Here is a 12816-nt window from a genome sequence, read left to right as displayed (position 1 = left end):
AAAGAAAGACTTGAAAAATCAAACTAAGACACTTATAATGGGACGGAGGGAGTAATATTTTGTAAAGCTATCCTAGTGTTTAGATTGGACAAATTTAAAAAATCATAATAACCAACAAAGTTAGCCCTTAGATTTTCTAATACATGAACGGTTAAAATGACGTATAGGTTCGAATTGATTGGTTGTTTATGACGGGTAATTATGCGGAATATGGAGTTGGACGAGACGGCAATCATCAAGTGTTGAGATTGAGGAACTCCGATAGCTTCTGTTAACATGCAATGAGGTGCAAATGGGGGTAGCTGGTGACAAGTTATGTTGGAGGAGTGTATTCTCCGTCCCATTAAAAATGTTCATATTTTCCTTTTTATTTGTCTTATTACAAATGTTTACTAACAAAAAAAAAATTATTAGCCAATTTTCAAGTTTACCATTAAACACACACAACTAGCATTAATAAACAATATTGATGGACCTAAAAGGGAATTATTGTCCTTTGGTAAGCAAAAAAAAGTAATTATTCAATATATATTGAACTTTGTGTTTTTCAAACCATGACACTTAAAGATGGACGGAGGGTGTACATGATTACCCGGATGTGAATTGGTATTTCGGGTGGAATAATTGGATTCCAGAAAAAGGTAGGTGTATTGGCTTGGTGGGTGGGGTTTGAATGAGTGGCGTCATTGGTAGAATTGGCCAAGAGAAATATTGTTTTCGCTTCGACACTTTGCCTGCTTTGTGGGGAGGTTGACGAATCAATGGAAGATGTGTTTCTATCTTGTGAGTTTGTGCAAGATGTGTGGAACGTGATATCGTTATGGTGTAAATCTCCAAATATTTACGCTTTTAGTGTCCGAGATATTCTGAAAATGTACAAGTACCTGGGATATTCTAAGGTCAAGAAGAAGCCATTTCACGCGGTTTGTCTCGGCAATATGGGTTATGTGGAAGGCTAGAAAGGAACTAGTTTATAATGAGAGACCGATCATGCTGGACAATATGGTAGGCAAGATTAAGTATTTAGCATACCTATGGATAAAGTATCAGGCTAAGAGGAGAAGACTAACTTGGGAAAGTGGAGAAGTTTTGAAATTTGAATTTTGTGTATGTAATATTTGGTGATAGTTTGGTGATGCTTTCTCATGTGTAACTTTGGACTTTTATGACTTGTTTGCATATTATATTTTGTTGGTCATTAAGAAAAAAGTTTTTTAATACATGAAAACATGAATAAAGGGAGACTTGACTTAAAGACTCCAATAACATCTTTAATATGCTAACTTGACTAATATATTCTCAGTAATATTGCATATTCGCCCTTAACATTAGCGCTATTAAATTCTATTCAATACATGAAGTTTAGACGCTCTAAAATCAATTTTATAAACTCGTCCAAATAATGTAGAGAAAACTATGAGTTATTGGATCGTGTGGATGATCGTTATCTAAACATATTAAAACTCTTTGTGATAACAAGATCAATCATCATTTCTATCTGGTTTATAACACCAATCAAGCAGTGAATAGTGCTGTGCAACACTATCAACTTGTCAAAAATGGTCATAGCAAGGTTGATCTCACAATAAAAGAGTATTCATCCGATTTCTTGTTTGTATAAAAAAGAGTAAAATTATTTTATTATAAATTTTTTCCACTATTAAAGATTTTAAAGTTGTATCCAAGGTTTGATGAATATAGCATATTACTTGGAATGAACCAATATCATCATCTATAAGCTTGAAATCATCATCATCCAATTTGATGTTCTGATGTGTTCGTTAATAATAATTGTATAATGTTGGTGTGCGAATTGATGTTGATGTGGTGGTGTTCGGTGGTGTGATGATGGTGGTGGTGAAAGAAGAGAGGGCTCAAAATATATATACTATTACCACATGGATGTAAAGTGTAGGGATATAATGGTTTATACACCGGATTCGAAACAAATTGTAAACATTGACTTAACAGAGGGTTCTAATTGTGCGGGACTTGCATACCTTGGGGAGACAAAATACAAAAAAACACCACATGGGTTCATCGGGGGGTTCACCCTACACTTGTCGTTGACCACAGGGGTACAAACTGCAAAATGGCTTAAACCATGATAAAACAATATACCAAACAAGAGAATACTTCAATAATAAAAAATAAGATTAATAAATATAATGATTGGCCTTTAAACACATATGTTAGGGTGTTTAGAGTTTGAATTTGACATTTTTCAAGTCATACTTTGAGACAAGTCGATATAAATGATTTTTCTTATCATTTTAAACTAAAAAAAACTACTAAATTAAAATTGAACCACAATAATGGTTTTACTTCACTTTGATTTCACGATTTGGGATTAATGGTGTTTCAAATTAAAAAAATTCAAAAAATACAATCGAAATTTATTAAATTTGATAATGTTTCAAAAGTTGAAACTTAAAAGAAATGCATTATCGTTATTAAGAAAAGTCAATCATGTTCACAATACAAAATTTAAAATTAAAAGGAGTAAAAGATAAAAGTTTTTTTTTTCTTTCCATTTTTTTTAAATGGAAGAGGATCTCACAAGTATATCTATTATTTTGGGACTATGTTCAAGGTCGATTCCTCGACCGTACCAACCTGATGCGCGGGAATCAGATGGAATCCGTAAACCTTCGCCCCATGTCGGGTTTGAACCCGGGATTAAAGCCTTGATTCGTCCATTCACTCAAATGTCCATGGAAACGACCTTATGGGAATCGAACTTGTATCTCCATTAGGGAGGGCATACCAATTAACCACCATACCAAAGTTAAAAAAGCCTAAAACCCATAGTCGGGTTTGGTAATGTAAACCAAACCGCTTGATACAGTTAAAAATCCCATAAACGACGAAATAAAAAACTTTTACAAAGTGAATCGAAAAACCAAACGCAACAAAAGATTTCACGGTTTTAAACCGACCTTTAAAACACGCCACCTACCATATATGCATTTAAAAAACAAGACCAATTGGAGTTACTACTAAGAGTACATTCAATTGATGATTTGCCCTTGGTCTTGGTCTTTTTGGTCGGAAGAAGCTTCCCACTAGTCACCCATGGTCCTTTTAGTCACCCTGAAATCTTTCCACCAAATCTATAATATCCCTATATTACCTTCATCATTCTACCCATTTTCATACACACACACACAAACACATTTTGTGTGTATGAGAGAGAAAATATATATATATTCTATTTTAGTATATTTTGAATCTTCTTCACTGTCAAGTACAACCAGTTTTAATCTTGTACCACCAACCAAAAATTCACTCAATTGAAGGTAGTGGTTATCTTTCATTTATGTTAATGTTTTATGCATTTTATGCATCTGTTTGTATGTATGGATATCTCATTTTCTGTTTAGGTTAATTTCTGGCTAAAATCTTGAAATGGGTTTTGGAGTTTTTGATTCTTTTTGTTGATTAAAGCCTCAAGTTTGAAGCTTTATTGTTGTATGCAGTGTGTTTCTTGATCAAGTGTGTGCATGTGTATGTATATGTGTCATTCTTGGTTTACAGTGATTTCTGGCTAAAATCTTGAAATGGGTTTTTTTTTGGTTGATTAAAGCCTCAAGCTTGATGCTTTCTTGTATGATGCTTTGTGTTTCTTGATCAAGTGTGTGTATGTGTATCTGTATATGTCATTTTTGGTTTACAGTGATTTCTGGCTACAAACATGAAATGGGTTTGGGAATTTTGAATTCCTGCATATGGGTTTTGTTTCTTTTGACCTCTTTTGTAACAGGTGGTCACAAATTTGATGTTTTTTTTGGTATTATGCTATGTTTTTCTTGATTAAAATGTGTGTGAGGTTGATAATTGATTTAGAATGATTTCTAGCCAAGAACTCGAGATTAGGTTTTGGAATTTTGGCTTTATGCAAATACTGATTCCATTTCTCATTAAATTTTTGTTGATGAATAGACCCAATTTTTGTTTTAATACTAGGGTTGAATTGTATTTTATTGAGTTTATTACATCATGATGTAACTCACTTTCAGTTTTTTAATTGTTTGTAAGAAAAAGTCATTTTTCCATTTTATGCAACATACTTTCAGTTTTTCGTGTAAAACAGGTCCTTGAAAAACTGTCGAACCGGTGCTATGCCACTATATGACCAGTTTACGTGCTATGGAAGGGTAATAATAGATAGTGATAAAAGTAATAAAAAAATAAATAGATGTTTACATACAATGGAAAAAAAAACATTTTTTTCACAAAAAAACAGGTGAAGGAACATTTAACCTGCTTTATTTTCATATCGAATATGCTATTTAAGTTTTTTTTTTGTGTGAACGAATTAATTTTATATGAGTTTATGAACTATATATCTTGCATTTTTTTTGAACCTATACCATTTTAACTTTCTCTCATTTACCAGGTTTTGTTAATACGAATGGGGTTATCTTTTTCATGGCCATTAGCAAATATGAATGACCTAGATGATCACATCGAATCAATAATGTCCAAATCATTAAGTTTTAAAGAAAACAATGTGAGGACATTGTTAAGGTCCTTCAGTTTTGATGATCATCATGCTTCTAAGCTTACAAAAGTGAAGTCTTTTAAATCCAGTATGATGATTCACGGGTCTTTAAGCTTTAACGGGAGGGAACACAAGAAACATAGACCCGAGCCACCATCGGGGAAGCCATTGCCACAACCTAAAATAAAGAGGGTTGGATCTCAAGTGTCTGAGCCAAAAACACCAGGACCCGAGTCACCATTGGTTAAGCCACTCATGAACCGTGATGTGGCTGCAGTTAAGCTGCAGAAAACATATAAAAGTTTTAGAACAAGAAGACAGCTAGCTGACTGTGCAGTTTTTGCTGAGCAAAGCTGGTTAGCTCTCATTGTTTTACTTGGTTTACTTGTTTGTAAACGAGCCGAGCCAGGCTAGCTAAAAGATCTGAAATGTTGAAGCCAAGCTCGGCTCGTTCATCTTAACGAGCTGAAATGTTGAAGTCAAGCTCGGCTCATAAAAAAAAGCTCAAGCTAGCTCGTGGCTTATTGAGTTAACTTGTTTATTAAAAAAATTTAATTTCATATTTTACACTTATTGATGTATATAAAAATATTTTTTTTAACAATCACATAATGCACAATGATAAACTACCAAGTTTATAATGTGTGTGTGTGTATAAATATTAAAATATGGGTTATACTTTTGAGTCATAATTTATACATATTAAAGTTTAGGTTATACTCTTGGGCTATAAGCCTACAATTGTATACATTAAAATTTGGGCTTAAATTTAAACGGGCCAACAAACTAGCTAAACGATCCGTGCTTAGTTTGGCTTGTCGCAGCTCATTTACAAACCGATCCAGTTTGATTCGTTTAAAAACCATTATAACTTGGCTTGTTTACAAACCGATCTGGCTAAGCTCGGCTTGTTTTCAAACGAGGTGATTTCAAGCAAGCCACAAGATTTTTTAATAGCCCTAAATACATCCTTAAAAAGTAATTTTTTTTGTACATTTTAAATATCCTTACCCTGTCGAAGTAAGGAACCATGGCATATATGTTTGGAATAGATTCCATTTTGAGAGAGTTGAATAAGCACTATCTCGTTGAAAAGTTCTATACATCTGCCCTTTCTCAACGCATTTCTTTAGACAAAGACTCCGTTTTTTCCTCTTTTCGGATGATAAAGATTTCTCAGAACATGGAGTGTGAATCAAACCCATGTTTGAATTGAAATTGAGATACTGATACAAGTTCTTCCCTTCTGAATCAGATAGATTCATATCTGAAAGAGGTTGACAATAAGTTCTTTCAAAATTGATTATTTGTCCCTCTGTTAGAGGTGTTCCAGAAATGTTTGCGATCGAGTAAATAGCTTTACGTTTTCTGTAGGTGGAAGCTGTTAGATTATGCGCAGTTGAAATGCAGCTTAGTATCATTTTTTGAAGTCGAGAAACCAGAGACTGTTGTTTCACGTTGGTCAAGAGCAAGAACCCGAGCTGCCAAGGTACACATATCTTTAATAAGTAGACCCGTATCCCACTTTGACAGACATAATGGGTGGGTTAGGCAACGGGTAAAAAACGGGTCGTTTTTGGAGCTTTGGTACTCTTGTTTCTCATTTTTTATTGTTTATTTACCAAACGCAGGTGGGGAAAGGTTTGTCAAAAAATGAAAAGGCTCGTAAACTTGCCTTACAACACTGGCTCGAGGCAGTAAGTATTCACACTACTTTTTTATTATAAACGTATCGATCAAATCAAGTGTTTAATGATTATTCAATGATTTATTCTTTTTTATACAAACAGATTGATCCTCGACATCGTTATGGTCATAATCTTCAATTTTATTATGCCAAATGGCTTCATTGTGAGAGTAGACAACCCTTTTTTTATTGGTAAGATTCAAGACACCTCAACAGAAGGCTGCTTATTAGTTTTTATTTTTTTAAATTGCTCTAAAGTCAACTTTTTAAAATATCTAAATACATACCGGTGATATTATTATCTCAGGCTCGACATAGGGGAAGGGAAAGAGGTGAATCTTGAAAGATGCCCAAGAACTAAACTTCTTCAGCAATGTATCAAATATCTTGGCCCGGTAAGTTTTAGAGGTGCAAAATGGGTGAACTGGTAACAGGTCAAATGGTTGACTTTGTATGGGTCAACACTTATATCCAAAATTTTTAACTTTTCTATAAATATTCGGTGTGTTAAATATGATTTTATAACCCAAATCGATCCATTATAAGTTAACGGGTCAGATACGATACTTAAGCGTATACGTTTTGTTTTACAGACTGAAAGGGAGGCATACGAAGTTATAGTGGAAGATGGGAAATTCATGTACAAAGTGAGTAAGACTGTGATTGATACAACGGGTGGACCGGAGGACACCAAGTGGATATTTGTGCTTAGCACATCGATGGTTTTATACATCGGGACGAAACAGAAAGGCAAGTTTCAGCATTCAAGTTTTCTAGCCGGTGGAGCTACAATATCTGCTGGTCGACTGGTTATAAGAGATGGTATTTTAGAGGTATGGGTTTATAGTCATTTATATATATTACCATATATAATGTAATCTCACAGAGAATAATACTATTTCTAATTATTGACAGGCTGTTTGGCCTCATAGTGGACATTATCTCCCAACCGAAGAAAACTTTGATGCTTTCATGTTGTTCCTTGAGCAACACAATGTTGATCTCCATGCTGTCAAGGTACAATAACTAAAGATTATATATACCTGGCTAAACGGGCGGGTCAGGTCGATGGGTTAATGGGTCGTATTGGGTTTGTGTCAGGATGATTCTGGGTGAGAACAGGCTGTTTTAAAAAAAACGCTCTTTTTGGTTCAGGTCAAAACGAGTTCTGCCGAAAATGGGTACGGGTCAAAACAGGTCATTTTGGAGAAAACTAAAAAGTATCAAGTGATCAACTGATTATAGTAAATAATGTTATAATTAGTTTAATCCAAATGAGTCAATGCGGGTTCAATTTTATTGTTATCTGGTCAACAGATAAAATTTTGATAATGGGTCATTTGATTAAAAAGAACATTTTTTTTTGGTCAATTAAAGAAAAAAAAATCATCTTTTGCTGGATCAATCTGACCCGTTTTGACCCACCATCAAGATTCACCTGTTAACCCAACCCAACCTAACCCATCAGTTTTGCCACCTACATTCCTAGAGTTGATCAAAAAAACCGGTTCCTGGAACCGAACCGGTGGACCCGAACCGGAACCGAACCGGTTCCTACCCGTTTTTGGTAGGAACCGGACCCTATCTGATTCAACCCGATGATCCGTGACCGGTTCTTGCAATTCTGAGTGGGGGCGGTAGGAACCGGAACCGGTTAGGAACCGGTTCTATCCGGAACCGGTTAGGAACCGGTTCTAGCCGTTGGATCGATTAAGCCGTTGGAAATCGTTTTTTTGGCCGTTTTTTGACCGTTGGGGTCAAAAATAGCCGTTTTTTGGCTCCCCCAAGCACCCCACTACTAGTATAAATAGGTATTTGGTGTCATGGGTTCATCACAACACTCAAAACGCAAACCCGAACGCAAAAAAATACAAAAAAAACGCTATTACAACGTTTTGAGTTCTCTAATCTCTTGTTTTCTCTTCTTCTATATTCATATTTGTTGTTATGGCTGCCTCATAATCATCGGTTGGTCAAGGTTCCAACGCCGAACCAAGTTTCGTTCGTATTGTACCTCATAATCGTAATCAAGAGATTTGGTGCAATTGGGATTTGGTTGAATTGAGTGACCACTCATTGAAGGCTCGGTGCAAGTTTTGTGGGGTTTATTTAAACCCACTTTCGAATTCAAATTTGAAGAAACACATCGAAAAACCGTATTGCAAGGTGTTGAAAAAGAACGTCGATTCGCAACAAAAGCAAATGGATAGTGAAGGCGGAATATTTACATACCAAATTGATCGAGTTCAAGATCGTATGGCGAAGTTTGTGATTCAAGAAGCTTTGCCGTTTAGCCACTTCGACAACCCTCGCTTAACCGCCATGATTCGAGATACGCTTCAACCACAATACACTCACGTAAGTCGTCATACTCTTAAACGTTATTGTTTAAAATTGTGGAAGAAGGCCAAAGATGTACTAATTGCATATTTTGAAAATATAAATACGGGAATAAACTTAACTAGTGATGTTTGGTCGGCTCCACATGGTATACCCGAATCTTATCTTTGTGTCACCGCTCATTGGGTAGACCCGTCATCGTGGGAAATGATGAAACGCACCAATGCTTTCGAACTCTTTGAGTATCCACATACGGGAGATAATTTGTTTGAAATTTTAGATTATGTTATAAAAACTTATAAACTAGAAAATAAAATATTTTCAATGGCATTTGATAACGCGTCGAATAATACATCGGCGGTTGATAAATTAAAATTAAAATATACGCCGATTTGCAATGGTGTATTTTTTCACTCAAGGTGTGTTGCACATATCATTAATTTAATCGCGCAAGACGGACTTGCTTCGGATGAGGTTACGTCGGTTTTAAACGATTTTAGACTAATGATACATGAAGTTTTTAAGAAAAGTAAAAAAAGACAAATGGATTATAGAAAATTTTATAAAGATACGGGAAGAAAAGCTTTGGGAGCTAATTGGGATGTACCTCATCGATGGAATTCCATTTGCATAATGTTTCAAAGTGCTTTGGAATAAAGAGAAACTTTACAAATGTTTCATTCTAGTCTTGCCGAGAATGATTTGGCAATCCCCTTTTCAAATGAGAAATGGGAAATTATCAATGACTTATCGACTTTTCTTGAAGTTTTTAAAACATCAACTACGAAACTATCGGAAACGTATTATCCGACAAGTCCCTTGGTTCTTTCGGAGTTATTTTTAATGGTTAACAATCTTAAAGAATTTGAAAATAAAAGTCCAATGTTTTCAAACATCATATTACCAATGAAGTTTAAATTAAAAAAATACTTTCTTGAATTGCCACCGGTTTTTACTTGCGCCGCCGCTTTAAACCCAATGTTAAATGTTACGGGGGTTGAATGTGTGATAGACGAAATTTTTTCAGCCTTAGATATGCATGAAATTGACCCAAACTTTTCAACAGAGGCAAAAAATTATTTTAACTTGAATTTTAAATTTATGTATGACTTTTATTTAAATAAATATGGGTCAAACATACACATGCCTATGCCGGGGGGTCTTCATCAAGTTCAAGTGCTACTAGAGTAAGAGATCCCATGATTAGCCTTATGAACACCGTTCGCAACGTAACGGCTAAAAAACAAAGGGGTAACACCCCTTCAAGCGAACTAGGAAGGTATAGTGCAAATGATTACTCTACCGGTTTATCCGAAGAGGAATATGGCACTTTTGATGTTTTGGCTTGGTGGAAGGTAAAGGAAACCGAGTTTCCGATTCTTGCCACCATGGCCCGTGATTTACTAACCGTCCAAGCTTCTACGGTAGCTTCGGAATCCGCTTTTTCTCTTAGTGGCAGGGTAATATCGGTGAGAAGAACAAGACTAAATTCGGAGTCGGTGGAGATGTGCATTTGCTTAAAGGATCACTTGGACTCAATCGATCGTATTCAACACGTAACCACTCTCGAAGATGAAACACCACTTGATGTTCGAGTGCACGACGAACAAGAAGGCATTTCTACAAGTAATTCCGAGGAGGAAGTCGCCGCTCAATAATTACGACGAACAAGAAGGCTTTTCTAGAAATAATATGTCACAACTTTATATTTATAAGTTTAATGTTTTGTTAGTTTGTTTTTGAAGATTTTAAAACATGTAACCTTTTTTTTTTGAACTTCTTAAAGTAAATAAAATGAATTTTATGTTAATTGTTTTGTTTATTTTTCATGCTATACAAATACGAATCGTAGTTTAGAATCCAAATCGCAAACGAAAAACGAAAAAAAAAAAAAAATTTTACACTGTAACCGGTTGAAACCGGTTACAGTGTAGGAACCAGTTTAGGAACCGGTAAGAACCGGTTAGATAGGTTAGGGGTCCGAGGGTGGGAGAACCGGTTCGGTTCCCTAACCGGTTCGAGCTTGGAACCGGTTTAAAAGGGGGTTTTGAATATAGGAACCGGTTAGGAACCGGTTCCGGTTCCTAGTCCCAAACCGTTTTGAACATCCCTATACATTCCCATACTTGTCTATTATGTCCTCAAGATTTATGGTCAAAGTTTCAAGATTTATGCTCAAAGATTGATAATCTTGCAGAAAAGCCCAGACGACGGTGAAGAAGTTTCTTTTGAAGTGGCGGGATTCGGGATGCGAAACAGTGTATCTGAACCTATAATATTTGGAGGCCCGATAGAAACAACCACCAAAACTTACCATCGAATGAACTCGAAAAAGGACCGAAAAGTCAAACGCCTTTATTTGACAACCGAGATAAAGTCAAAGATAACAAATCTTGAAATCCCAAACAATGAAAAAATTATTTTAGCTTTCCAGAAAAAAGCTCTAGAATCCGAACCTAAACCCGAACCTGAACCTGAACCCGAACATGAATATGACAGCGATAGCACGACTGATTACGATACAGCAGAGGAGTTTCTATCTGATATTGAACTTATGGTATCCAAAAGGAATCTTTTTGATTATGATGAAGTTAATGAAGCTTATGATGAAAAGGTCCCACATGAGAAGATCTTGAAGAGGATAAACTCACATAAAGGAAACAAATCATTCCAATTGGCTAAACAACTTAGTTGTCGGTGGACCACGGGAGCCGGGCCCCGTATCGGGTGTGTTAGGGATTACCGTTGGAGTTGCAAGCGCGTGCAATGGAGGAAATGTGTTTGTCACCAAGAACTATTTCCACATCTCCTAAAAGAGTTGGTTTCGTTATCGGTATGCATCAAGAAACAACTAGTCCTGCAAAGAAGAAACCCCGCTTTTTTCGGGAAATTAGTATGAAAACAAAGTGGGTTTTAGAAAAGTTTGAAACCTAAGTTTGTAGGAATTTTGTAATATTCTCTCTGTCTTGTTAAAAAAGCAGCTGCAAGGTGAATCTTGAAATTAGATGGAGTTTTCAAGAAAATTTTGAGCTCCACCTGTTTTTGTAAAAATGGCAACACTATGAAACTTGAAATCTGTTACATGAATTGGTTTTTGGATTTGTACCCACTCGGTCTACATGTTTCTCTAGGTTTGGGTCGGGTCGGGTCGGGTTACCGGAATTATGTTAATACATAACATAAATAAATAGAGGTACAAATAAGAAATGAGAAACATTAAGTTCTACCTTTTTCGTATATGAATTTTCAGTTTTTGAAACAGTTGATTTGTAATCAATTGTTCGAAACCTTATCTATGTACTAAATCCGAATGACAGCTTTGAGCGCGATTTACTTGTTAATTTTACAATTCAATTTGCCTAGTGAGTATTAGACATGGTGCGTATTAGACATGGTGTTTACTATTATAAATGAACATTTTCTTTACCGAAATTATGTCTAATACTCACCGGGCAAATTGGTTTCACCCATCCTTAAAACTTTTTACAACATCAACTTTTACATTTATTTTTCATAACAAAGTATTTAATATAATAATTAACTATATTTCCTATAATTAATTATATACAAAGTTTAAAAATTCTTATATTTTACAAATGCTTCAATTTCATTAAAATTGATTCAAAAAGATGCAAGAAATTTTATAATATCTTAAAATATATTCAAATTCCATAAAACAATTCTTTTAATTTTACAACTTATTTATGAAATATTATAAACTTTACAATTTTTTTTTTAAAATAAGATAACTTATATATTTTTTTTATTAATAAAAAAAATGTAAATACAAAAACCAAAAGTAGGGTAGTGAAAAACTTTAGGGGGCCACATCATTTGGACACAAGGCAATGTTGTGAGCAATAAAGGAGAGCATGCAGATGATGCTTTACTTTCTGTTTCAGAGCAGACACCATTTTACAAGGATTTGGTATTATTCGAGTAATTATTGGAAAACATTTTGTCTGGTCGGTTTCTCACTTAACACAATGATCTAATTGATTATATCACAACAGAAGAACAATTGCAATTGAATAGGATTTTAATTTGGGCTGTAGTTTTTAATTGAAGAATATAGAGGTAGAGTACCAAAAAAACCCAAATACCCTACCTGCGGGTTGATCAGAAGTCCCTCATAAGGAACCCGCGGGACATTCAAACCATCCGCATAACCGTGGGCGGAAGAAACACTTCCATAAGGCATGCGGAAGCACCCTGGCACCCTCAAAAGTCGTCCGCAGGACAGAAAGACCGTCCGCGTAAACAGCTACGAGGTAATGCCCCGGGA

The 12816-nt window shown here is 35.3% G+C and overlaps 1 pseudogene across 1 annotated transcript; it reads left to right on the top strand.

The window, feature by feature from the left end:
- Positions 1 to 4351: 4351 nt before the first annotated feature.
- Positions 4352 to 11440, top strand: LOC143561657 (IQ domain-containing protein IQM6-like; annotated as a pseudogene). Its single transcript, XR_013140350.1, has 8 exons — positions 4352 to 4860; positions 5879 to 5993; positions 6136 to 6201; positions 6295 to 6383; positions 6499 to 6586; positions 6785 to 7024; positions 7107 to 7208; positions 10729 to 11440. The product of XR_013140350.1 is annotated as an IQ domain-containing protein IQM6-like (transcript).
- Positions 11441 to 12816: the final 1376 nt, after the last annotated feature.

The sequence above is a fragment of the Bidens hawaiensis genome, unplaced genomic scaffold (genome assembly GCF_021521415.1).
Source record: "Bidens hawaiensis isolate Kalapana, Puna unplaced genomic scaffold, B.hawaiensis_p1.1 tig00020767_1, whole genome shotgun sequence".
Taxonomy (NCBI): Eukaryota; Viridiplantae; Streptophyta; class Magnoliopsida; order Asterales; family Asteraceae; genus Bidens; species Bidens hawaiensis.
Note: the sequence above shows the minus strand (reverse complement) of the source record. Positions and strands in the feature narration are given on the sequence as shown.